The sequence below is a fragment of the Littorina saxatilis genome, linkage group LG2 (genome assembly GCF_037325665.1).
Source record: "Littorina saxatilis isolate snail1 linkage group LG2, US_GU_Lsax_2.0, whole genome shotgun sequence".
Classification (NCBI taxonomy): domain Eukaryota; kingdom Metazoa; phylum Mollusca; class Gastropoda; order Littorinimorpha; family Littorinidae; genus Littorina; species Littorina saxatilis.
The window spans coordinates 98278615-98302303 of record NC_090246.1 but is presented as its reverse complement, the minus strand read 5'-3'; the positions used below and the strand labels follow the sequence as shown (position 1 = coordinate 98302303).

Below are 23689 nucleotides of genomic sequence, written 5' to 3'. Positions count from 1 at the left end.
CCTCGTGTGACTACTGCTCGCCAGGACCGGGTCATCTACCGTCAGAACCTGCGCCAACCGTTCCTCCCGGCTACAGAAACCTCCAGGAACACCGTTGGAACCCATGGCGCTCCCATCGCGGGCACCGCGACACGACGCCGGCTGTCAGCCAACCACCTGGACTGCAGGCGCCCTGCTCGCCGCACATTGCTTACTGCACAGCACAGGCAGCAGCGACTGCAGTGGGGACATGAACACCTCAACTGGAACCAGCGGCAGTGGCGGGACATCCTTTTTACGGACGAAAGCCGCTACTGCATCAGCCACGCGGACGGCCGCATCAGGGTGTTGCGAAGACGCAACCAGAGGTACGCCGCCAACAACATCCTGCAACACAACGCCTGGGGAGGCCCCAGCGTCATGATCTGGGGTGGGATAGGCCTCAACCATCTTGTGGGCCCCGTGGTCTTCCAAGGCATCGGCCCTGGGCGCGGAAACGGTGTGAATGCACAGCGGTACATCAACCAGGTCCTTGGACCCACAGTCGTGCCGTACTTCCAACTCCACGGCAACCTTACCTTTCAGCAGGACAACGCTCGCCCCCACACCGCGAGGGCCACCACGGCCTTCCTGCAGCAGACCAACATCAGGGTGATGCCCTGGCCCTCCCTGAGCCCAGATATGAATCCCATTGAACACTTATGGGACATTTTGCAAAGGGAGCTGAATGCCTTCCAGCCGAGGCCAACAACCGCACCCCAGTTGGAGCAGGCCATCAGGCAAATCTGGACCACCATCAACATGGCCACTGTCAACCGCCTGGTGCGCTCCATGAGAGCCAGATGTCAGGCCCTTGTCAACGCCAATGGGGGACACACGCGTTACTGAACCTGGCGGTGAGAACTTTCTTTCGGTAACGTTTTTTTGTTAGTGACAATCAAAGAACATTGCCCCAGGATGCTTTGTACCAATTTTCGTGAAATTCGTTCGATTCGATCTCGTCAAAATGAAATGCCAAAGAATGAGATTAAATTTCTTGAAATTTCAACTTGCGTTTCTTTTGGAGTTCAGTATATTAGGTTTTGATAGGGAACAAGTTCCAGAACGGTGGTACTTAACTTAGAGGTACCGAGGTGCTGGCTTCATCTGCGACTGTAGCCGACTTGCCTCAAGAAGTAGGTACGAACACAAAGTGATAGGTCTTGGAGTTGAGCTTCCCACTACAGTGAGAGAAAAAAAACTTTTTAGACCCCCCCCCCCGCCCCCCTAATTTAAGACTCCCTCCCGTTTAAGACCCTGGCTTCTCAGATTGTCTTTTTATAATCTCTTTTAAATTTACCTCCATTTTAAGACTCCCTCTTTGTTAAGCATAGTATCCGTTTTGGGTATTTTTGCTTTCATTTTAATTTCAATCCATGTTACGTCCTTGGTTTCCGAGATACATGAGTGGCGTATTTCAAAATGTTAATAATGCACTACAAGCAGACAATCATTATATGAACTGTTCCCGATCCTTTTTACTGCAGGTCAGAGAAATATTCAAACACATTTGTTCAACGATACCCACTTCTACGGGTGAGATGTCTCGTTGAAAATTAAAATATATCTATCTCAACATGGAATTCACTGGGTCCCAGCTCTACAGAACAACTCAGGTGTGAATACCCGATAAATCCACAGCAGTTTCCATCAGGGGTTGGTTTTGCCTTGAGCGCTCTCGCCTCCCCAATGCGTCAATCAATGAGGAAGCAAAAATTGCACGTGCAAAACACAGGTGTCGGATGGCAAGCTTAACCCAAACTGCCATATCTCCACAAAGCCGCGGGGAATGAACCCAATCCGATGAATTCACACAAGAAAACAAAGGATAAAAAAGTAGATTGAGTGGCTGTAATCTTACATCTGTGCGTATTTTTTGTGGAGGACCTCTCGCAGAAATGAATGCGGTTGTTAGGATTTTGTGTGTGTCGAATGTTCGACAAAAGCAAGAAGGTTCTGGTTCGGTATCGTCGGAAACAAAAGATTAACTGACGAATTTCGTATAATCATTGCTGTTGGTTATTCCATGGGTTGAAGTTATTCTTGAAAACACCAAGCACAAATAATTAACAATTTGCTTCCGATCTGAATCGTTCCTTGAATATTTCAACAACACAAATGAGAGCTCGAGCGATACATGACTTTGGGAATTGGGAATTGGGAATTGGGAAACCTGACAAAGTATGGTCGGATTATGTGTTCAAGTGTATATAATTTTCATTCGGTTTGCAGAATTTATTGATAAACCGAAACAAAGGCAATTTTATCATTGCGGTGTCAGTTTACCACGTCAGTAATACATACCTGCAAAATATTACAACCGTCCATCAAGCTTTAAACTGGCGCTACTTCTAGCGACACCAAACAGATCAATATTACTTAGACTTGCAACCTTCATCATGAACGCGTTTAAAATACGCAGTGAGTGGGTACAGTGAATATGAGATATTGCACGATCTTGTTTTATGTGTAAGCTATTTTTGTTGTTTTTGTCGATTGCTTAAACAAATAGTAATAATGTTTTGTTTTTTGAAAATGTTAATGTGATGCTGTGTATCAGGGATGCAACGATTATGCATATAACTGCTTGCAGATTTGCGTGTGAAAGGGCATGTGAAGGGATAGATGGAGGGATGAATAGATGGATGACGGATGAATGGTTGGACAGACAGACGGATGATTAGATGGATGGAGGACAGAGGGACATGAGATGGATAGAAGGATTGATGGATGGATGGATGGTTGGCTGGATGGATGGATGGATGGACGGAAGGATGACAGAGAGACATGAGTGAAGTGCGACAGAGACTGGATTTTGTGCTGATGCATTACTGTCCTTTTTCAAACGTTTTGCTGTTGTAAATGCCTGTTTCCACTGTCGCCATGTCGACTGTCATTACGATGATGATGATTTTTATTATGATTAATATTACTATGATTATTTTTCATGAAGCATGAATGTTGAAACTTTGTACACCCCGAATTGAAATGGGCCCAAGGCCTAATCAATAAACCATCCAGACTCCAGACTCCAGACTCTCTCTCTCTCTCTCTCTCTCTCTCTCTCTCTCTCTCTCTCTCTCTCTCTCTCTCTCTCTCTCTCTCTCTCTCTCTCTCTCTCTCTCTCTCTCTCTCTCTCTCTCTCTCCAAACACACACACACACACACACACACACACACATACACACACACACACACACACACACACACAAACACACCTATACACACTCACACACACATGCACACACACACGCCCCCGCACAATCTTGTATATTGTACACTCGCAAGCACGCACGCACAAACATACACACACACGCACACACACACACACACACACACACACACACACACAAACACACACATATACACACACACACACACTTACACACACACACACACACACTTACACACACACACACACACACAAACACACATACACACCTATACACACTCACACACACACATGCACACACACACGCCCCCGCACAATCTTGTATATTGTACACTCGCAAGCACGCACGCACAAGCATACACACACACACACACACACAAACACACACACACACCTATACACACTCACACACACATGCACACACACACGCCCCCGCACAATCGTGTATCAAATCGTCATCAATGTATTATATTTAAAGCAAGATAAAAAAATATGTATGTTTACCAGAAGCATAAACGACTCACTTTTCCATGCTGAAGCTCTCATCGGTCTAAAATTCTTGCATGGCTATATCTTCTTTTTCTTCTTCTTCTTCTGCGCTCGTGGGCTGAAACTCCCACGTACACTCGTGTTTTTTGCACGAGGTGGAATTTTACGTGTATGACCGTTTTGTACCCCGCCAATTAGGCAGCCATACGCCGTTTTCGGAGGAAGCATGCTGGGTATTTTCGTGTTTCTATAACCCACCGAACTCTGACATGGATTACAGGATCTTTTTCGTGCGCACTTGGTCTTGTGCTTGCGTGTACACACGGGGGTGTTCGGACACCGAGGAGAGTCTGCACACAAAGTTGACTCTGAGAAATAAATCTCTCGCCGAACGTGGGGACGAACCAACTGGATACAAATCCAGCGCGCTACCGACTGAGCTACATCCCCGCCCCGCATGGCTATATAAGTTCATCGCACACGTGGTACACTTCTGACCATTTTGTCAAGATTTATGCATCATAAAATGTTTCGATCTTGAAAGTCCTTCTTCTTCTTTGTTCCTGGGCTGAAACTGCTCAGTTCAATCGGGTCTTTGCAAGAGTGGTCTTTTACGTGTATGACCGTTTTTACCCCGTCATTCGGGCAGCATACGCCGATTTCGGGGGAAGCATGCTGGGTATTTTCGTGTTTCTATAAACCGACGAACTCATACATAGATTACAGGATCTTTTCCGCGCGCAGTTGGTCGTGTGCTTGCGTGTACACACGAAGGGGGATAAGGCACTATCAGGTATACACATACGTTGACCTGGGAGATCGGAAAAATTTCCCCCCTAAACCCACCAGGCGGTCGCGGCCGGGATTTGAACTCAGGATCTTCCGATTAGGAGGCCGCTTCGCCCGCCCTTTAAAGTTCAAAATAGCAAACATTCCACATAGTTTTTACTTTCAAACGTGCGTTTGTTTTTTGAAAAGACTCCGAAAAATCCCAGGCAGGCAAAAACTCGTAGGAATTGAAAAATGAGATGTCACGCGTATTTCTCTCAACCTCCAATCAGTAAAAACTGATGGCATGTCAATTTGGATTTTAATGTTATTAAAACTCACGCAGAGGTTATTCTCGCGAAGGCCACAACATTCCGCCCTACCGCTACATCATTTACCTTCTTCTGGAAGCTAAAAGTCTTCGAAGATGTAAAACTGAACTGGCCATTGAAAATTGCCCGGCGGCCGGAGGCGGAGCTGGGACCTTCAGTTTGGTTGTAGAGACAGCCAACTAGCGGAACTGCAAAACGTGTGTTTGCACAGCCTGGTGGCCATCCTGACAGGATCTGACAACCACGTAAAAGACACATTCCTTCGCGTGTCAACCATCATGCAAACAACCTCAGATTTGTTCAGGATTATATGTGACCCTCCACCACGAAATGAGTCGCATGTCACCTCGCGCGGTTCTGCGCTAGGATTAATATTAGTCCGGGGAGTGTCTGGTAACAGTGTGAGGGTCACCTTAGTCACAGGCTTATAACTCAAACAGTTTTTGCTCTTTTTTGAAATGGTTTTCACCACTGGATAGAGCATAAAAAACTCTTTAGGAAAATGTACAAATATGAAAATCATGCAAAGGTGACATGTGACTCATTCCGTGGTGGAGGGTCACATATATGGATTAAAAGATTGCTCCGACTTCATTGAAAACCACCAAAGTTAAAAGTTCAGGATTTTACATGGACCGAAAAAGTATTCTCCCACTTCATTGAAAACCACCGAAGTTAGTTCAAGATTTTATATGGACCAAAAGATTGCTCCCACTTCATTGAAAACCACCGAAGTTAAGTTCAAGATTGCATATTTACCAAAAAAGACATCCTTCAACTTCTTTTAAAACCACCATAGTTATGTTGAGGATTGTGTGAGTGCCAAGAGTTATCTTCCCACATAGACATATACCAAAAACCAACAGCTTGAATGGTTCCTGCATGTGCAAGGTGAGAATATTTTCCTGCGTTAATTTCAAACAGCATTTTCATGCGCTTTGATGTCAAAATCAATTCTTGGTTCTTGAATAATTTTAAAACCATGCAGTCCTTCGTGCAGTCGCATGTGTTCTATCAAAGGTTGAAAACACAAACGGTCCCTACAGGATATTTAACGGTGAAACGACGAGTCCTTGCATATTTGATAAAGGAACCGTGGCAGACAGCACGATAAACGGGATGCACGTGTCGGGATGGCTGCGCATCGTTGTGTCCACGAATTTGCCATCGAGACAAATGTCATGCATAAAGTATGGAGCATGACTGCGGAACCGCTGCGGTTTGGTGCTTGTGGACAATCACAGTGCACTTGACGAAACGGTACTTATGAAACGTTGCGGTGTAAAGGGTACAGATCACAGCATAGTTTAATTGATTGGTTGGATCATCAGCAGTACAATTAACCTGAAAGCCTTCGTGACTTTGTCGACCAACGTTTAGTGTCCCTGCTCCCTGATTCCTGACTGCAAACGCTCAAGGGTTATCACGTTCAGTGTCGTGTGATTGTGTGTGTGTGTGTGTGTGTGTGTGTGTGTGTGTGTGTGTGTGTGTATGTATATGTGTGTGTGTGTGTGTGTGTGTGTGCGTGCGTGCGTGTGTGTGTGTGTGTGTGTGTGTGTGTGCGTACGTGCTTGCGTGCGTGCGTACGTGCTTGTGTGCGTGCGTGCGTTCTTGCGTGTGTGCGGGCGTGCGTTCTTGCGTGCGTGCGTGCGTGCGTACGTGTGTGTGTGCGTGCGTGCGTGCGTGCGTGCGTGCGTGCGTGCGAGCGTGCGTGCGTGCGTGCGTGCGTGCGTGCGTGCGTGTATGTTAGTGATCTTCAATGCAAAAGTACGCCTGCAATCAAGCACAAAACTAATAGAAAACGCAGAAATAGGAAAGAAACGACATATTAAAACAAGTCGCGTAAGGCGAAAATACAACATTTAGTCAAGCTCAGTCGAACTCACAGAATGAAACTGAACGCATTGCATTTTTTCCGCAAGACCGTACACTCGTAGCATCGTCTGTCCACTGCTCGTGGCAAAGGCAGTGAAACCAACAATCCAGAAAAGCGCGGGAGCGGTTGCGCTGAGGAGGATAGCACGCTTTTCTATATCTCTATTCTTTTTAACTCTCTGAACGTGTTTTTAATCCAAACATATCATATCTATATGTTTTTGGAATCAGGAATGGACAAGAAATAAGATGAAATTGTTTTTAAATCGATTTAGGAAATTTAATTTTAATAATAATTTTTATATTTTTAATTTTCAGAGCTTGTTTTTAATACGAATATAACATATTTATAATTTTTTGGAATCAGAAAATGATGAATAATACGATAAACGTAAATTTGGATCGTTTTATAAAAAACAAATTTAATTACAATTTTCAGATTTTTAATGACAAAAGTCATTAATTAATTTTTAAGCCTCCAAGCTGAAATGCACTACCAAAGTCCGGCCTTCGTCGAAGATTGCTTGGCCAAAATTTCAATCAATTTGATTGAAAAATGAGGGTGTGACAGTGCCGCCTCAACTTTTACGCAATGCCGGATATGACGTCATCAAAGACATTTATCGAAAAACTGAGAAAAAAAATCTGGGGATATCATACCCAGGAACTCTCATGAAAAATTTCATGAAGATCGGTCCAGTAGTTTACTCTGAATCGCTCTACACACACACACATACACACAAACACACGAACACACACACACACACACACACACATACACACACACACACATACGCACTCACACGCACACACACACACAAACACAGAAACACATACACACACATACACCACGACCCTCGTCTCGATTCCCCCCCTCTACAAGTCGCGTAAGGCGAAATTACAACATTTCGTCAAGCTGTGGAACTCACAGAATGAAATTGAACGTAGTCCGCCGCTAGTGCAAAAGGCAGTGAAAGTGACGAGCCTGTTTGGCGCGGTAGCGGTTGCGCTGTGCTTCATAGCACGCTTAATTACTGTACCTCTCTTCCTTTTAACTTTCTGAGCGTGTTTTTAATCCAAACATATCATATCTATATGTTTTTGGAATCAGGAGTCGACAAGAAATAAGATGAAAGTGTTTTTAAATTGATTTCGAAAATTTAATTTTGATCATAATTATTTTTTTTTTAATTTTCAGAGCTTGTTTTTAATCCAAATATAACATATTTATATGTTTTTGGAATCAGAAAATGATGAAAAATAAGATGAACGTAAATTTGGATCGTTTTATAATTATTATTTTTTTTACAACTTTTAGATTTTTAATGACCAAAGTCATTAATTAATTTTTAAGCCACCAAACTGAAATGCAATACCGAAGTCCGGCCTTCGTCGAAGATTGCTTGGCCAAAATTTTAATCAATTTGATTGAAAAATGAGGGTGTGACAGTGCCGCCTCAACTTTTACAAAAAGCCGCATATGACGTCATCAAAGACATTTATCGAAAAAATGAAAAAAAAAACATCCGGGGATATCATACCCAGGAACTCTCATGTCAAATTTCATAAAGATCGGTCCAGTAGTTTACTCTGAATCGCTCTACACACACACACACACACGCACACACACACACATACACATACACACATACACACATACACCATGACCCTCGTCTCGATTCCCCCTCTATGTTAAAACATTTAGTCAAACATTTAGTCAAAACTTGACTAAATGTAAAAAGGAAAAAAAAAAAGAGAAGAACAGACACTTAAAAAACAGACACTTAAAAATATAGACAGTGGTGACAGTCATTTGGAAGACAAAAAGCATTCCTTTCTTTGAGTCTCAATCAAAAAGACCACCCAAGCCTTCCTAACACATCAAGAATCCCAAACACAATTTACCTTAAAGCTTATCTCTGCGTTTTAAAACAAACATTATTTCTCGAGATCAAAAAGTGTGGTTGTATCCGCTCTGGAAACAGAAATCCATCGTTATAACCAAAAATCTCTCACTGGAAAGGGATTGCAATTCTAACCTTTCGTAATTCAGAGCTTTAGAAAATAATCCTGTCTTCATCGGTGAAAGACAAGTGTTTGACAAATGTGTTGCAAAGATGCGCTTTACAAAAGGCAGCAACACCTTGTAACTGGTCAGCGTAACGTGTGGCAAGTATCAGTTTGTGCGTAATTGCTGTATGTGTGTCTGTGTTGCGAAAATACATTTTACGAAAGGCAGCAACACCTTGTAACTGGTCATTGTACCCTGCGGCAAATATAAGATAATTACAACGCGATTGTTGTTTTCTGTATGTATGTCTGTCTGTCTGTCTGTCTGTCTGTCTGTCTGTCTGTCTGTCTGTCTGTCTGTCTCCCTGTCCCTGTCCCTTGTCCCTGTCACTGTCTCTCTGTCTGTCTCTGATTAGATTGTTGGTAACTTTTTTTTAATCAAATTGAACCTGTCATTTTTACATCATAGGTTTCGTGCGGATGAATCATTTTAATGGAAACTGGTGGGTTTTTTTGTCTGAATCTGGCAAATATTTCAAGTAAAGAGCCATTAAAAAAAAAAAGTACAAAAAGCATTAATGAAGATAGTCATGTCGAAGCGTTCAGAATCACAAGGATGAACATCTATCAGAGACGATTTGATTTGATTTGATTGTTGTTGCTTTTTGGGTCCAGCGGACCATATAGGCCAAATCAGGACCCGACAAGTTTAACATTACACATATTTATATTAAACCAATTTTACTAAACAAAATTAGCTATCAGAGAAGCATTTTAGAAGAAGAACATAACGAGCAAAAACAAGAAAAGCTCTTTTTTTAAGAAAACAAAGAAGCAGAACAAGAACAATACATTTTTTAAAAAGGCTTATCTAAAGAAAAACCATGAATAAGATACAACGCCAACTTAGCTTTTACAGTACTTCAACAAGCCAACACAATCAGAGTCAGACACAGATATATACAGATGCAGAGATAGAGACATAGACAGAGATACAGATACAAATACAGAGATACAGACACAGGGATACAGAGACAGAGATACAGATACAAATACAGAGATACAGAGACAGGGATACAGACATACAGAGACAGAGATACAGATACAGGGATACAGATACAGAGAGACAGAGACAGAGACAGAGGTAGAGATACAGAGACAGAGATACAGAGACAGAGATACAGAGACAGAGATACGGATACAGATACAGAGATACAGAGACAGAGACAGAGATGCAGAGACAGATACAGAGATACAGAGACAGAGATACAGAAAAAGAGATACAGAGACAAAGATACAGAGATAAATATACAGATACAGAGACAAAGATACAGAGATACAGAGACAGAGATACAGAGACAGAGATACAGAGACAGAGATACAGAGACAGAGATACAAAGACAGGGATACAGAGACAGGGATACAGAGACAGATACAGAGATACATAGATACAGAGACAGGGATAGAGATACAGAGACAGAGACAGAGAGACAGAGACAGGGATACAGAGATACAGAGATACAAAGATACAGAGACAGAGACAGAGACAGGGAGACAGAGACAGAGATACAGAGACAGAGATACCGAGACAGGGATACAGAGATAGGGAGACAGAGATACAGAGACAGAGATACCGAGACAGGGATACAGAGACAGAGATACAGAGACAGAGATACAGTGATACAGAGACAGAGATACAGACACAGAAATACAGAGACAGGGATACAGAGACAGAGATATAGAGACAGAGATACGGAGACAGGGGTACAGAGACAGAGACAGAGATACAGAGACAGATATACAGATACAGAGAGACAGGGATATAGAGATACAGATACAGAGATACAGACACAGGGATACAGAGACAGAGATACAGATACAGAGATACAGAGACAGAGATACAGAGACAGAGATACAGAGACAGAGATACAGATACAGAGATACAGATACAGAGATACAGAGACAGAGATACAGAGACAGAGATACAGAGACAGAGATACAGACAAGTGCTGACCGACCGACCGATAGACCGAACGACCGAGACAGAGAGAGTCTTCATGTAAAAACACAGGTATCATTTGTTCCTTTAACGCCGAGATAAACGGGAGTTAAGCTATTTAAGCCCTTTTAGAAGCCTCCCTGGCAACGACATTCCTAAGACAAGCCTTCCAAACTTCGCTCAACCATCTCGTTTGGTGCCAACCGCTGATAATAATGTAACACTGACGGCTGAGTGATTGGCCCTAACAATTAAAACATTCACAAAAGAATAAACTACGACGGTATACATAAAGACAACAATTATTTTAACAATTCTCTCCTGACCAATAACCGTGATTAAGCTATTCCTGACACAGGCATAAGCACTCGCATTCCACATCAAAATTTCTTCAAAACTCAACTTTTCTCTCTTCAAAACTCAACTTTTCTCTCTTCAAAACTCCCTCTCGGCGCTCATACGCCTCGCTCCTGTAGTAGCTTCGAGCTCAAGTTTTTGACCCGATGACAAATTTTGATTCAGCTGTTAGCGAGGATTAAGGAGGGTTGTTAACAGCCAACGCAGCCAAGACGCATCCAGCCGAAGTGCTGTTTTACGGCGCAGTGCCAAATTACAGGATGTAAACGCCTCAACAGAAACCGCGTCTTCTGTTCACGGCAGGGCCGATTTTCAAAGGCAGCACCATCATCGTCCTAAACGCCTCGACAAAAGTCGCGTCCGAAGCTTGGACTAGGCCCATTTTCAAAGCCAACACCATGGGCCCCTAGTTGCTCGTAAACAAGAGAGCTTCCTTTTCATCGGGCTTGTTGGCTCGTACATTTAACTACTTCCAGCAAATTGACTTCTTCGTAGCTGCTGTCCACACGCAAGCTCAGTTTTTTTTTTTATTTGGGATCACGAAAGGTTGAGCGTGTGTGTGTGTATGTGTGTGTGTGTGTGTGTGGAGGGTGGGGTGGGGGGGTGAGTGGGGTGGATTGGTGGAGGGGGGGTAGTGTTTATGTGTGTGTGTGTGTGTGTGTGTGTGTGTGTGTGTCTGTCAGTCTGTCTGTCTGTGTCTGTGTGCGAGTGTGTGTGTGTGTGATTTAGTTTTTTTGATTGTGGGCGTAAGTGCGTAAGTGTGTGTGTGTGTGTGTGTGTGTGTGTGTGTGTGTGTGTGTGTGTGTGTGTGTGTGTGAGTGTGTGTGTTAGAGAGAGAGAGAGAGAGAGAGAGAGAGAGAGAGAGAGAGAGAGAGAGAGAGAGACACACAGAAACTCAGATGAGGGGCGATAAAATTAGATTGTAATGATCGCCGGACTTCAATTTGTTTAACAAAACCCGTCCCCTTTTTAAGGTGTTTTTTCCTTACTTAAACACACGTAGTAGCCTTGTCTTTCAAAACGTGCATGCTATTTTTACGCCATGCACAGACACAAAAATGAAACGATCGACCATGACCAAAAATTGAACATCACTAACCTTTTTAGGCGATTCCTTTGAAGTCAAAGTTCTCTCTCTGGCGAAATTGAATCGTCTTGTTTCTTTTTCCGCTCCTTGTGTGTCTGCTTAGTGTGTTCCGATGGTTAGCTCATCCGCTCCTTGGTTTTCTGCAGTAACCTGGCAGCTCTGAAAATGACAAAGGCTAATTTCTCTGAATTTAACATCTTGCGGATTCTGTAGGCGGGGTAGGTGGGGGTATATGGGTGGTTTGGGGCAGGGAGGCGTCGGGTGGGAGGTGTGTGTGTGTGTGTGTGTGTTTGTTTGTGTGTGTGTGTGTGTGTGTGTGTTTGTGTATGTGTGTGTGTGTGTGCGTGTACGTGAGTTCGTGCGTGCGTGCGTGCGTGTGTATGTATGCGTGTGTGTGTGTGTGTGTGTGTGTACGTGAGTTCGTGCGTGTGTGTGTGTGTGTGTGATTATTTAACCAAATACACATTTATCATCAGTAAATAATGAGGGGGGGGGGGGGTGGGTGGGGTGGTGAGGGCGAGGAGGGGGGTAAGACAAAAATGAAGAGGAAGAGTTATAGAAAAATAAAGATTTTTTTTTAGTTTGCGGATGTGGCTGAAAACCCTAGGTCCCAAGAGGTGTCCAGAGTGGTAACTTGAATATTTGATAATCTTCCGTTCGGTTTGGATTTCCTCTCTTTCCACCGGAACTCGCATCCATTACGCCGATATGAAGATACATAACACGTCACGTCAGATTAGATCAATCAATCAAGTGTCTTCGAAGCGTGTTGGGCCATTACAATTGAAAATTGATCTTTTGATCAATAAAAAAGTGAAAGCGTTTAGCCAAACTCGGCTTTACGAATGATAGTGATGGGCCTTTGTTTTTCCTTGCAGCACCTGAATAAACAAAACATAGTCGTTTTCTGATATTAAAAGTCGGGATTTTAGTAAGAAAGTACAACAAGTCGCGTAAGGCGAAAATACAATATTTAGTCAAGTAGCTGTCGAACTCACAGAATGAAACTGAACGCAACGCCATTTTACTCGTAGTATCGTCAGGCCACCGCTCATGGCAAAGGCAGTGAAATTGACAAGAAGAGCGGGGTAGTAGTTGCGCTAAGAAGGATAGCACGCTTTTCTGTACCTCTCTTTGTTTTAACTTTCTGAGCGTGTTTTTAATCCAAACATATCATATCTATATGTTTTTGGAATCAGGAACCGACAAGGAATAAGATGAAAGTGTTTTTAAATTGATTTGGACAATTTAATTTTGATAATAATTTTTATATATTTAATTTTCAGAGCTTGTTTTTAATCCGAATATAACATAATTATATGTTTTTGGAATCAGCAAATGATGGAAAATAAGATAAACGTAAATTTGGAGCGTTTTATAAATTTTTATTTTTTTTTACAATTTTCCGATTTTTAATGACCAAAGTCATTAATTAATTTTTAAGCCACCAAGCTGAAATGCAATACCGAACCCCGGGCTTCGTCGAAGATTATTTGACCAAAATTTCAACCAATTTGGTTGAAAAATGAGGGCGTGACAGTGCCGCCTCAACTTTCACGAAAAGCCGGATATGACGTCATCAAAGACATTTATCCAAAAAATGAAAAAAACATTCGGGGATTTCATACCCAGGAACTCTCATGTCAAATTTCATAAAGATCGGTCCAGTAGTTTAGTCTGAATCGCTCTACACACACACACAGACACACACACACACACACACACACACACACACACACACACACACACACACACACACACATACACCACGACCCTCGTCTCGATTCCCCCCTCTACGTTAAAATATTTAGTCAAAACTTGACTAAATATAAAAAAGGTGAAACTTAACGGGGGGAAACAACATTTACCCTCAGCTGGCAACTAAAACAACAGCGAGACTCAATTTCTTTCGTATTTGTATCTCCGAAAATTCGGGTTTACAAAGCATCTAGCGCAATCGCTGTGCTTATTGGGAAGAAATTATTAATGTATTAAACAGTTTCGACCACGTCATATCATAGTGTGAAACCTTATCTGGAAATCAACCATATCCAGACTTTGAAATGCAACAACAGTATACGGCCTGGAGGACATTTAAGCCTGTGCTTTGCCCTGCAAATATGAACCCAAAACTTCAAAAGGTATTGGGAAAATACGCCAAGTCACTGCCAGCTTGGTTTGCTTCTCGACTAGCTATAGTCATGCACTCAACCCATGAATTGGGAAAAAATCAGCTTAGACGGCAATTTGTGGAGCGCTGCACCTAAGCGACCCAGAAAGGTAATCGGATTGGTGAAGAACGAAAAGCGTCACGTCTGTTTGAATTTCCTTCAGTGGCGGGGAGTGAGGGCAGGTGAGAATGAATAGTCCTGGCTCCCGGCTGCGTGTTTTATTTTAGGACAATCATGTGTGACACAGTGTCTTTGAAGATGGCATGCTCATTTTATGTTCTGTTGCGAATCAACAAGGTAGGTAGTGACAATGAACGGACACGATGCTGTATGGATCACCGAGGAAATCAAAAAGTTGATTAGGAAAAAGCAATATATTCACGCATTAGCCAAACGTCTGGATACTGTATGGTGCTGGTCTCTTTTCCGACGAAAATCAGAAATTATCCATTGCAGACTGAGATTGAGGATCAGCAATCTAAATAGTGATCTATTTGACAGACATTTAATTCCCGACCCGTCATGCACTTGTGGTTATCCTGTTGAAAATGCGGAGCACTATATTTTTCATTGCCCCTTATCTCTTCAAATACGTGAAGTCACCTTGTCAACACTGCCCAACTATGATTTGCTAACCGTTGATGATTTTCTGTATGGCAATAGAGACAAGTCAGACAGCGAAAATGCATTGATATTTGACCAGTTATTCAGGTATATATTATTAAGCAAACGTTTTGAATAATGAATGCATTTATCTCATCCATGTTCGAAACGACCATGTGCAGTACTGTTTACATTTCCTTGTTCTGGTAGTATTCTATTTTCAACCATGTGGAAGTCATTGTATGCGTGTGTGTGCGAGTGAGTGTGCGAGCGCGTGTGAGTACTGTTGTTAGTTTAGCTTTGGTTTTTTTTTTCTTTTGTTTTTTTCTCCTTTTATTGTTACATGTTTGTCTACCATAATTTACCATTATTATTTTGACATTATTTCAAATTTGTTATATTAAAATCGTCCGCCAAATTTCATTTGCTTTTAAGAGTACGCTTATAAGCCTAGCTTGTTGTGCTCCATGTTCCTTATTTCATGTATGCGGTAATAGTACCAATGGAATTTATTGAATAAACTTGTTTAAACCAACAAGGTAGGATGGTATGAAGAGTTCAGCGTAAGATCAAGATAGTGGAAAGCTTACCGTATAGGCGGAAGTGACAAAAGAGAGAGAGAGTGTGTGTGTGTGTGTGTGTGTGTGTGTGTGTGTGTGTGTGTGTGTGTGTGTGTGTGTGTGTGTGTATTAATCAAGAGTGCAACCGCATTGATTGTATTCAGCAGCAGCAACATTGCCCAAAAAACAAACAATAGCGTCCTAAACCTTTCTCAGTGGCAAGCATAAATCTAGGCTTGTCGAGTCTTGTGCCATGACCCAGTAGGAAAAAGCAAGCAGCCGTTATGTACTGCCCTGTGTGCCCTCAGTGCGCATTTATAAGACTTTCTTCGGATGAGGCCATTAGATTTTGTCACACGGGACGCCATTGGTGGGTCCCGCCCCAGCGTCCAATCAAAGCTCATGTTCCTTAATCAGTTGCTGTTGCCGTCCATCTTTGGCAGCCATTGTTTTTGCGAAGTGCGATCTGTATTTGCGAGGACGCTTTTACACACGCACAATGATAATCAAAAGAAAAGAAAGAAAGCGCGTGGGAAGAAAGTTGTTTTCAGTGTAAAGACAGAAAGGCAGACGGACAGGTAGGTGGACGAACAGACTTGTTAGTATGCAAACAGACACACACAGATTGATGATCACTCACTGACTCAGTCAGTGAGATCGATTCAGACAGACAGACAGACAGACAGACAGACGGTCAGACAGATCTACACACATGCCCACGCGCGCACAGAGAGAGAATAACTAGAATAGAAGGGGAAGGGAAGGGGATAACTAAAAAATCCGTTTTATAAATGTTCGAGTTAACGCATGTAATACACATGAGTAGGAGAAACATGTTTTCCAACTTTGAAGCCAACGGCCCGTCGAGAACGAAAACATTTTCTGCATGGTGTAGGCCTAAATACCTCTCAGGCATATGTAGGTTTAAGCGAGTGCAAATGCTGTCAGAATGAATGAGAAACTCATGCGTCTGCATGACGAATCTAATCTTTATGATCGGTAAAGTTATTAACTTTAAGTGGTTCTCCTTGTCCAAAAATGCTCCGTCATATTCTGTGCGGCAGATTTCGATTTCGTAGCCAAATCTGGATTCGGACTAACACGACATATAATATCATTTTCACCCTAAACGAGAAATCGTCGTAATTTGCAAATAATATTTCCAAAATGAATTAAAACGGCAGCAAATAGTTGAAATGGGCTTCTGTAATAACTGGGCAATGCATTATCCAAAATACACGCATTTCTCCCAGGTTAAGGGCTTAAAGACGACCTATTAAAGGCTAGCACCGTACTTTCTTTACAAACCCCACGCCTTTCAACCGAATCCGACTTCATATGTAAAAATTCACATACCCGATCTGCGATATATAATTAAAATATCAACATAAAACTTTACCAAGTACACAACAAAAGAAAAAAAATACAATAGATTTTTAAATTAAAAAGACGAGCCAGCAATCAGTTGTTCAGTTGTTAATCTTCCCGGGATTACACCACGTGACCCCTGAGATCAAATACACATCCTGTGTGAGCTTGCGACACTCTTAGTGGACAAGATGCCTTCCTTCGCGTGTCAACAGTCATGTGAACAACAACCCCCCGCGGGTTAGGGGGAGTCCCATATTGGTTCGGACGAGAAAGAATTTACCCGATGCTCCCCAGCATGTCGTAAGAGGCGACTAACGGATTCTGTTTCTCCTTTTACCCTTGTTAAGTGTTTCTTGTATAGAATATAGTCAATTTTTGTACAGATTTCAGTCAAGCAGTATGTAAGAAATGTTAAGTCCTTTGTACTGGAAACTTGCATTCTCCCAGTAAGGTCATATATTGTACTACGTTGCAAGCCCCTGGAGCACATTTTTTATTAGTGCTTTTGTGAACAAGAATCAATTAACAAGTGGCTCTATCCCATCTCCCCCCTTCCCCCGTCGCGATATAACCTTCGTGGTTGAAAACGACGTTAAACACCAAATAAAGTAAAGAAAGAATGTGAACAACAACTTATGTATCGATTGAACTATGGATTTCCCTTCTTTGAGCCATGTGACGTCAGAGGCCGACAAAACTTCATATTTAGGCGGCCAGCCGAGACTACAAAATAGTGCATGTTTGTGTCCATTCAATCGTAAAAACTAAAAGAAATTCTAAGCAGAATCGATCGATACATCAATGTTATTTGTATTTTGACCAAAATATGTCATTTTACGCAGACCTCGACAGTCATTTGAGAGATAAAGTGTACAGTTTTAGTGGTAGTAGTAGTGGTTAACTTAATGAAAATCTATGTATCATTACGCATTCCGCTTACCATAATGAAACCGACAACGGCGTCTTGGCCCGTGCGTTTAGTTTCACTTTCGTTAACGTGATGGGAGGGAAGACAACTGTTGCAATAATTCGAAAGCTTAGCGTCCCATGTCTGGACTCTTCAGTTGAAAAAAAAAGAAAAGTCTTACACGGAGCAGACGACACAGCCGAAAACAAGAACAAAAGAAACGATTATTGCAATATTGATACATCTTAATGTTTCTGTGATAAATTTTAACCACTTAATTGTTGAATAGGCGCATGCAGAACGTTCGACGTGTACAAAATCTTCAGAAAGTAAATTCGCTGGAAGAGAAGTGTTTGCGTGCATCTTTCTCTGTCTGCAGATTCACTCATTCCGATTCATTTCTTTGGCTAAGAATTTAGTGCATCAAACCTGGAATAAATCACACATGAAACTGACATTTGTAGCATTAAGTTGTTCAGTAACATACTGGTTATAAAGAAATGTATGAATAAACACGCTTTCGCTGAGTTTTCACATAACATTCAGGGCTCGTTATTTCTGTCGATTTAACCACCGCTCGTTGGCAGATCAAATGGAGCAAACGTAAACTTTGACCCCTAACCTTTGAACTGCGCACAAAACACTGACGTCACCACATAAAAAAAGTACCGATAACCACTAACACTAACACTCACACTGTACACTTAACCAGTCTATTGTTAACCTCGACCGCTAGCGCAGTCTCGGAGGCACACTGACTAGTGTCTCGATCTGTGTAAAATGTCACATTTTGGTCAAAAATACAAATAACGTATAATATATCCAGGCGTTAACATGGAATAAGAAAATACTTTCCCTTGGACACATACACAAAGTTAATGCGTGACTTCTCTCTATGCAGTGTCAACTATTTTACATGGAATAAGAACATTCATCGACTTGGACGCATACCATAAATCTTGTGCTTGGCTTGTCTTTGTGCAGAATTGATTTTTGAATTGATTTTTTTAACGGACAACAGTGTCAATTTGCACAATTTATTCTGCACAGGTAGCAGCCGGGCTGTTGATTTTTGATATGCTTCCAGGTGGAGGGATTTTGTACACTACATTGGGGTGTGCACCTTAAAGATCCCACGATTGACAAAAGGGTCTTTCCTGGCAAAATTGTATAGGCATAGATAAAAATGTCCACCAAAATACCCGTGTCACTTGGAATAATAGGCCGTGAAAAGTAGGAAATGCGCCGAAATGGCTGCGATCTGCTGGCCGATGTGAATGCGTGATGTATTGTGTAAAAATATTCCATCTCACACGGCATAAATAAATCCCTGCGCCTTGAATATGTGCGCGATATAAATTGCATAAAAATAAAAAATAAAATAAACAAGAAGAGCAAACGCTCGATCGAGTCACTTTCGCAGTTCTGAATATTAAATGAGGCATCAGATGGACAGGAAGAAATTGCTATTCACAACACAATACAGATGTAAATAATTTGATGTAAAGAATAATCCTATAAAGTTTGAATCAAATCCGATGAATAGTTTCAGAGATATGATATTTCAATTTTTTTCCTTCAAGACATACCTGTGACCTTGAAAAAGGTCAAAGGTCACCAAAGCAGACGTCAAAGTGTAGAGGTCACTGGGAGTCACGTTCACATAAAATTTGAGCCCGGTCACTTTTATAGTTTCCGAGAAAAGCCCAACGTTAAGTTGTGTGTTGCCGAACAGAAAAGGCTAGTTATCTCCCTTGTTTTTCTGATAACGTTCGTAAAAGGCTACAGATGTAAATACTTTGATGTAAAGAATAATCCTACAAAGTTTCAATCACATCCGATGAACTTTGTCAAAGATATAAAATGTCTAATTTTTCCTTTGACGCTGACCTGTGACCTTGAAAAAGGTCAAAGGTCAACGAAACCATCGTTAAAGTGTAGAGGTCATTGGAGGTCACGACTAAACAAAATATGAGCCGGATCGCTTTGATAGTTTCCGAGAAAAGTCCAACGTTAAGGTGGTGTCTACGGACGGCCGGCCGGACGGCCGGCCGGCCGGACGGCCGGCCGGCCGGCCGGACAGACTAACACTGACCGATTACATAGAGTCACTTTTTCTCAAGTGACTCAAAAATAAATAAATCCCTGCGCTGAGAACTGTACCCACGGAATACGCGCGATATAAGCCTCATATTGATTGATTGATTGATTGAATACCAGTGAAGAAGCCTGCACGGATTTGCGGTGGTTTCAATCATCGTTTACACGAGATGAATGGTATGGCATCAGCTAAATATAAAGACACTCCTTTTTGCCAGACGATCATTTGATAACTCTCAAATTGAAGCTGGCACTTTCTATATCAATTACAAATGTACAGAATCATCAACCTCAACACCCTACTGACTGACAAAAGGTGTCGATGAAATGAAATATGTGCGTCTCTTCTTACCGTTTTGCATTGAAAGAGAGGACTGATAATGCGAGTAAAGTAAGCCTACCCACCTGCATCAAAAAGAGTGACATTTAAAGACAAACATCTCGTGTGTTTAGGACGGGGTGGGGTTTGGAAGATGAGGGGGGGGGGGTAAGGATGGTGTGTATCAGGGGCGGACGAGGGGGGGGGGCACAGGGGGCACGTGCCCCCCCCCCCCCCGAAAAAAAAGGGGAAAAAAAAATTTCTATGCTGATTCTATGACCATTTCTAAGTTCAAATGGCACCAGATGGCACCATTTTGCTTCTTTGAGCCAAAAAAAAATTCCGGGGGGCATGCCCCCGGACCCCCCTAGCAAATTCGGGCGCTTCGCGCCCATCACATTCACTTTCGATTCAAAGTGCCCCCCCCCCTTACAAAGCAACTGATCCGCCCCTGTGTATGTGCGTGAGTCTGTCTGTCTGTCTGTGTGTGCGTGTGTCTGTGTCTGTGTATGTCTGTCTGTCTGTCTGCTGTATGTCTGCTGTATTTCTGTCTGTCTGTAAATCTGACAGTCTGTATTTCTGTCTGTCTGGAATTCTGTTTTTTCTGTATTTTTGTCATGTATGTCTGCTAGTCTGTTTGTGTGTCTACGTCCATCATTCTGTGTTTGCGTTCAATCACGCGTGTGTATGATTCAATTCTGCACACGTGCATACGCACGAGCATCTTGGAAACATAGAGCAAATAGCAAGGATTGTAAACAGAAAACGATATAGCACTATGACAACTCATGAAAGAAGAGGCACAATCGGATATTCTAATGAGGATGAGAAAGATCTTGTCTGATTATAATGTACATGCTTGTCTCACGACAGCTCCACGTGAATTGAAATATGTTTTTGTTAGAGTGTCAATAAGGGCAATATTCCTGACTGCAGATACATTTGTCTTGGCCATCGTCAGATGAGTGTGTGTGTGTGTGTGTGTGTGTGTGTGTGTGTATGTGTGTGTGTGTGTGTGTGTGTGTGCGCGTGTGTGTGCGTGTGTGCGTGTATGTGTGTGTGTGTGCGTGTGCGTGCGTGTGTGTGTGTGTGCGTGTGTGTACGTGTGTATGTGCGTGTGTGTGTGTGTGTGCGTGTGTGTGTGTGTGTGTGTGTGTGTGTGTGTGTGTGTGTCTTTGTGGGCGTGGGCAAGCTTATGTTCGTGCGTGCGCGTATATGTGAATGTGTGCCAAGAAAAGAATCACAATTAACCCTCAATGTGATTAGATTATGGGAGGTATTGGTTTTGAAAGTATCTTTAAAGATGAAAGAAAGAAAGAACTCATGAAAGGAGAGGCACAATCAGATATTCTAATGAGGATGAGAAAGATCGTGTCTGATTATGTACATGCTTGTCTCACGACTGCTCCACGTGAATTGAAATATGCACTTTCGATGCATTTTGTGAAATGTGTTATTATTAGAGTTTTAATAAGGGCAATATTCCTGACTGAAGATACATTTGTCTTAACCATCGTCAGGTGTGTGTGTGTGTGTGTGTGCGTGTGTGTGTGTGTGTGTGTGTGTGTGTGGGGGGGCAAGCTTATGTTCGTGCGTGCGCGTATATGTGCATGTGTGCCAAGAAAAGAATCACAATTAACCCTCAATGTGATTAGATTATGGGAAGTAAAGGATTTGAAAGTATCTTTGAAGATGAATGAAAGAAAGAAAGAAAGAAAGAAAGGAGTTGATTTTCTTAAGATAAACACAGGCCCACAGATACTTCACGGGCCAAGTATTAATTTAAGTTCAATTTCAGTCTTCATTTCACGCATCTGCCTGTCAATTGACGAGACTTTAAATCGTCTTAAATGTCTTCATCAAGTCAAGCCTGCCATAGCTGCAAAAATCCGGATGGAATTGTATTAGATTATTCAATCCGCCAGGGACTGTATATGCAAGATATTAGGTCTGCCGATGGGAGGGAACACTCTCAAACGCTAACACGTACGTATACAAGAGCGGCAGGCACAGACACAGACAGTCAGACAGACACACAAAGACATGCACACAAACACCAAAAGACACTCGAACACACACACACACACACACACACACACACACATACACACACACACACACACACACACACACACACACGCACGCACACACGCACGCACACACACACACACACACACACACACACGCCCCCCTCCCTGGCCTTGTCATTTCTTCTTCTTCCGCGTTCGTGGGCTGAAACTCCCACGTAAACTCGTGTTTTTGCACGAGAGGATTTTTACGTGTATGACCGTTTTTACCCCGCCATTTAGGCAGCCATACGCCGCTTTCGGAGGAAGCATGCTGGGTATTTTCGTGTTTCTATAACCCACCGAACTCTGACATGGATTACAGGATCTTTTCCGTGCGCACTTGGTCTTGTGCTTGCGTGTACACACAAAGGGGGATAAGGCACTAGCAGGCCTGCACATAAGTTGACCTGGGAGATCGAAAAAATCTCCACCTTAACCCACCAGGCGGCGCGGCCGGGATTCGAACCCACGACCTTCTGCTTTGGAGGCCGGAAGCCATTGCGCCCGTCATTTGAAAAATAAGTTAGGCCTACTGCCTGCCACACATCAAACTTACTTGACAGTAAAGGAGCATAATTGCCAAGTGCACATATCTTTTGGAGATACATAGCAGCGGTGGTGGGTCGGCGGTGGCGGTGAATCCGTGCCTTCAAAATTCGATCACACTCAAATAATCAAGCGCTGCACAGGGGTTATAAACGAATTTGGCACAGTCCTGCACAGTATGTGTCGTAAGGGTTCCATGGCTAGTCTTTGCACCGCCGAATCCGAATGTGTACGGCGCCCTTTGAGTTTGACACATGCGAATCTCGACCGCCGATTGAGAAAAGTAAACATAGCAAAGTGTTCGTCGTGAAAAGTTTCTCGTTATTTTTAGCACTATAATTATTACATAAGCAAAACTCCGTCGCCCTTTGAAAAGTACGTCGTGAATACCGCTTGTTCCGACAACGAACGCATCTTCGTCCTTGTTCTGTGATCTAGTCAAAGAGGTTTGTGTGTTTTAATAAACATAACTTTTCTTTTGGTGGTGTCCTTAATTGATCTGTGATAGTTAAAGAGCTGTCACCGTGTCAACTAGGGACTGTAGCCTAGGTACATTTCAATCAGTACCCCTTTTCTGCTGTGACAACAGCGAGTTTCCACAGACGGAGCTACGTTTTGATAGCTAGCGGGAAAACCCGGTAGCGGTCATACTATACTTTGTCGAGTTTACGCCATGGAAACCATCGCGAGAGTTAATTTAGTGGTTTCTACATATAGTAAAGCTCTTTGGATTTTGCAAGTTCAAATAAATGTACATTGCAAATGTATTTACGAAACAAAAGAAGCAACTTGACCAGTAAGTTTGCTTAAAGCTGCAGCGATTGGTTCCTTCACGGACACCGCCATCCCCGACCGACGAACATATCAGGCTGTTCAATTATTTCGTATGCGCTTCTGCGCCAGTTAAACTGAAAGGTATTTCTGCATCCGAAGACA

At 42.5% G+C, this 23689-nt stretch overlaps 1 protein-coding gene and 1 long non-coding RNA gene across 4 annotated transcripts in view; one reads left to right on the top strand and one right to left on the bottom strand.

The window, feature by feature from the left end:
* The window catches only part of LOC138960285 (uncharacterized), a 141064-nt gene that overhangs the window by 59674 nt on the left and 57701 nt on the right, over window positions 1-23689 (bottom strand). For all 3 annotated transcript variants that reach the window (XM_070332113.1, XM_070332112.1, XM_070332115.1), the window contains exon 2: window positions 12120-12266. The gene's annotated coding sequence lies outside the window, so the exon portion shown is untranslated. The remainder of the gene's footprint in view (window positions 1-12119; window positions 12267-23689) is intronic.
* LOC138960286 (uncharacterized) overlaps window positions 1-23689 on the top strand; it is a 262895-nt gene that overhangs the window by 185650 nt on the left and 53556 nt on the right. The window lies entirely within an intron of this gene.